Source organism: Bidens hawaiensis, unplaced genomic scaffold (assembly GCF_021521415.1).
Source record: "Bidens hawaiensis isolate Kalapana, Puna unplaced genomic scaffold, B.hawaiensis_p1.1 tig00026143_1, whole genome shotgun sequence".
In the NCBI taxonomy this organism is placed as follows: domain Eukaryota; kingdom Viridiplantae; phylum Streptophyta; class Magnoliopsida; order Asterales; family Asteraceae; genus Bidens; species Bidens hawaiensis.
This window is the reverse complement of record NW_027494201.1, coordinates 171,859-176,622: the sequence shown is the minus strand read 5'-3', so window position 1 is coordinate 176,622 and position 4,764 is coordinate 171,859.

The following is a 4,764-nucleotide window of genomic DNA, read 5'->3' as shown; positions in this document are numbered from 1 at the left end:
GGCGTCCGCGGCGGACACCATGCCTCCGCCATCGACTGCGGCGGAAACCATGCCGCCTCCGCCATCGGCCTCGACGGCTGGACCTTCAGGTACGCGCGGGGCTTCTCGCCGATCTTTGTTACCTTCCCATCTGCCTGACCTTTTGGATGGATTTCCCTTAGGTTCAGGTGATGGGTTCGGTGGCTATCGGCCTGTGATCGACCCTACAGGTGCGTAGGGTTCTTTTGTCCTTTATGTAATTTTTATCATCTTTTCCTAACTGCTTTGTTTCTTTTGCAGTGTCGGATTCCAATGAAGTGTATGTTCCAAGATGGAACATACGCCGAGGAACAACCCTTCGCACACCTGTGGAGTGCGTGGACTGGGCTCGCCACGCTGCTCCCCATGGTGCGTTGGGGGAAGCCATGGTTAGCTACCAGGAGGGTAGGCTAACCAACGAGCTTCGGGTTCTCCTGGCCCGGATGCAGCCACGCGTCGAGCTGCTTTGTCGTGAAAACGACAAGTTGAAAGCAGCTCGCGTTAAAGAAGTATCTCAGGCGCGTGCTCTCCGGGAGGAGAACCAAAAACTGACCGCAGTATCTGCGGAGAAGGAGAAGGCCTTCAAGGCCCTCGAGGTTGAGGTTCAAGCGCGACTCGAGGCCCGCTCCAAGGCTGCCCAAGCTGTTAACGAACAGCTTCGGCTAGCTAAGGAGACTGCGAGGAACGCGACCGAGAGGGCCACCAAGGCTGAAGCTGTTGCTGAGCCTCTCCGCCTGGAGAATGAAGAACTTAAAGCTAAGTTAGAGGCTCTTCAACAGGCTCATGATGCCTTGGCTATGGAGGATGCGAAGAAGCTTCAAGAGATCCTGGACCAGAGGGGTGTGCTTGCGCACACCGATCGGAAGCTTAAGGGCGTTGAAGAGGCCGCTGCAAAGGATGTGCTTCTCGCCAATCTTAATAAGAACGAAGCTGAACGCGCCTGCACCCAAGCTCTGGCTGCCAAGGAATGGCTTCTTCGAGAAGCGTTGCCTCAGGTATTTTAGCTTTATGTCGTCACGCTTTCCTTTGTAGAATAGTTCTTATACTTGTACATTTTTTGTAGGTTGTGCATCGGGTCTTTTCAGAGACATCTTACGACGATGCTATGAGCGCAGCCCTCAACGCTTCTCATGAGGATGGGGAACGGACCGGCTTCCTGCTTGGTCTAGGGTTTGCTGAGAAAGGCGTCCCGCCTTCCAACTTCCCTTTGTATATTTATGACCAAGCAGTGAACTAGTATGCTGCCTTCCCGCATCCGGTGGTGGAGAAGGTAAATGAAATTGCTGCTGCTGATGATGGGCTTGCTGTCCTTAGAGCTTTCCTTGAACCGTCACCCTCTGCTGATGGTGCGGGTCCAAGTGGGAGTGGTCCTGAAGCATGATCCAAAAGATCCCTTTCCGCCACTAGCGTAGATATTTGCTCTTGTACTTCTTTTGTATGCGGGTATATACCCAGCAATGTTTGTAATATTCAAGTTGATGAAATAAAGAATGTGTTTGTCCTTTTCTTTGTTTATTTTACGCATGTTTACACTTAGCAATTTCTTTAGTACTTAGATAAGTTAACTTTTTGACATGGTAAAATTATAAGTTTATTTTTGCTTCCTCTTTCATGATTGTGCGGGTAGGACCGTCACTTGCACTTAGTAGGATGGCTAAACTTACATTTATCCTGCGTGGAATTTTTCCTTATCTTTTCCTTGAAATTTTCTAAGTGTTCAGAATAACTTAACCTTTGAACGTGGTAGATGATAGGTTGAAGTTTTGCTTCCTTGTTTGTGATTGTGCGGGTAAGACCGTCACTTGCACTTACAAGGATGGCTAAACTTTACTTACATCTGACCTGCGTGTAGGTTTTCCTTAGAACTTTTTAACATTTTTAGCGTTGTGTTTATGCGGGTTTTGCCGCCTTCCACACGCAATTACTTACTTCTTCACGCATTGGTGCGGTGAATACCGGCACATGGGAAGTTCATAAGTTAAAGGTTAGGCTATCAACACATTGTGTAAGGAGAATCATTTCCATTAGAAGTGGCTCTAGGCCTTTTCTTTACAAGTTTGGAATTGATCTACATATAACATTTGCGTAATTGAGCTCCATTCCATGTTCTTGGGATAGGAGTGTCATCGAGCCTTTCAAGCCGGTATGCGCCTTTTCCCAGGACTTCTTTGATAATGTATGGCCCTTCCCAGACCGGGGCCAGCTTTCCTGGGCGCTCTTGGTTTGAAGCCTCGTTGTTACGCAGTATGTAGTCTCCTTCATTGAAGTTGCAGAGTTTTACCCGCGTGTTGTAGTACTTTTGCATTTGTCGTTTGTAATTTTCTTCACGCACTGCGGCTAAGTCTCTGCGTTCCTCGGTTAGCATAAGGTCTAACCGTCTTTCCGCATCATTGTCTTCTGGCTGGATCAAGACCCTTGGTGAGGGTAAACCAATTTCGACTGGGATCATGGCTTCAGTGCCATAAGTGAGACTGAACGGGGTTTCCCCCGTACTGGCCTTTTTCAGCGTTCTGTTTGCCCAAAGGACGTGCGGGAGCTCGTCCACCCAGCCGGATCTGTGTTTCAAGAGTCTTTTCTTTATGCCATCGACGATGCTCTTGTTTGCTCTTTCCACCTCACCATTACCTTGCGGGTGTGCCACTGAGGTAAAGGTGTGGGTGATTTGAAGTTCTTTCAGCCACTGCTGTAGCTTCTTCTCAGCAAAGTTGGTGCCGTTATCGCTCACCAGATTCTGTGGAAGTCCAAAGCGACAGATAATAAATTCCCAAATAAATTTTTTGATATGTTTTGCGGTTGTTTGGGCTAAAGGTTTTGCTTCTATCCACTTGGTGAAGTAATCGATGGCTACCACTAGGAACTGAACATTTCCTGCTGCTGTGGGAAATGGGCCTGTCACATCGATGGCCCACTTCTGAAATGGCCACGAAGAAGTGACTGGAACAAGTTCGTTCTTCAGTCGATGCGTGTTGGGTGCGTAAAGCTGGCAAGACCTGCATTTTCTAGTGTATGCCAGTGCATCCATATGCATCCCCGGCCAAAAGTATCCCGCATTGTTCAGCTTAGCCACAACAGCGCGGGGACCTGCGTGAACTCCACAGATGCCCTCGTGTACTTCCCTTAAGAGGTAGTCAGCATCTTGGTTGTTCACGCATCTTAAAAGTGGGCCAAGAAAGTTACGTCTGTAAAGGTTGTCATTGATGAGTTGATAATTCAGTGCTTTACAGCGTAGTTTTCTTGCCTGTGTTTTTTATTCTGGTAGTGTTCCTGCTGCAAGGTAATTTATTATTGGTGTCATCCACGTTTCTGTACCGGTTTGGATGACACAAATTTCCTTGTGCGGGACTGATGGTGCTTCGAGGAGTTCAATGCGGATGTCCTTTCCCAAGTGGGTAAAGGCTAGTGATGCAAGCTTGCTTAACGCATCCGCAGATTTGTTTTCGCTGCGCTTGACATGTATGACTTTACAATCATTAAAATCACGCATAAGGGTTTTTGCCTGGGCGAGGTACAGGGCCATTGTGTCGTTCACAGCCGTGTACGTCCCATTTATTTGGTTGGCCACCAGCATGGAATCCACGTGGGCTTCCAAGTTTTTCACTCCCATTTTACGCGCAATTCTCAATCCGGCCAAGAATGCTTCGTATTCGGCTTCGTTATTCGTACTTGGGAAATCCAACCGAATAGCGTAAGTATATTCTTGGCCCGCTGGGTTGGTTAATTTTAACCCTGCGCCTGAACCCTCGTTGTTGGCTGCTCCATCAGTGTAGAGTCGCCAGATATCGTTGATGTCTTGTGCTGGGGAGGGTTGAGCCTCCTCCTGCCACTCTTTCTCCCGCGTAGCGGGGACTTCTGCAATAAAATCGGCCAGGACCTGGCCTTTTATGGCTGGTCTTGGCTTGTACTTAATTGCATATTCTCCCAATTCAATTGCCCATTTGGCTAGACGTCCCGATAATTCGGGTTTGCCTAGAACGTTTGAGAGTTTGAAGTTGGTGAGAATGGTGATTGGGTGGCCCTGGAAATATCGTCTTAACCTGCGTGAAGCGTGTATAAGTGCTAAGACTAATTTTTCGAGGGTAGAGTACCGGGTTTCTACGTCTGTTAGTACACGGCTAACATAATAGATTGGCATCTGGATGCCTTTTCGTTCTGTTAGCAGTACTGCCCCGGTTGCTCTATCTGTTTCGGAAAGGTATAGGATTAACTCCTCTCCCGCTTGTGGTGCTGTAAGTGTTGGGAGTTCGATCAGGCGTGACCGAATCTCCTGAAAAGCTGCTTCCGCTTCTGGTGTCCAGCGGAAGTGCGTTTTCTTTAAGCAGTTTCTTAATGTTGACACGAAAGGAAACGACTTATCTGCATGGTTTGCCAAAAATCGATTAAGTGCGACTAGTCGTCCATTCAGTGTCTGAGCCTGTTTGATGGTGGTAGGTGATTCCATTTTAACAATGGCTTCGACCTTTTCAGGGTTCGCTCTGAAGCCATCTTTAGTAACAATGACTCCCAAGAACTTCCCTTCTTCCATCCCAAATGAACACTTGCTCGGGTTGAGCTTCATGTTTATCTTTCTGAGCGTGTTGAAAGTTTCTTCAATGTCTTTCAACATCGCTCCTGGCTCGGGGCTTTTGATGACCAAATCATCCATATAGACTTCCAAGTTTCTCCCGATTTGGGCATGAAACTCTTTGTCCATCAGGCGTTGGTACGTGGACCCTGCATTCTTAAGTCCGAAGGGCATCATTTTATAAC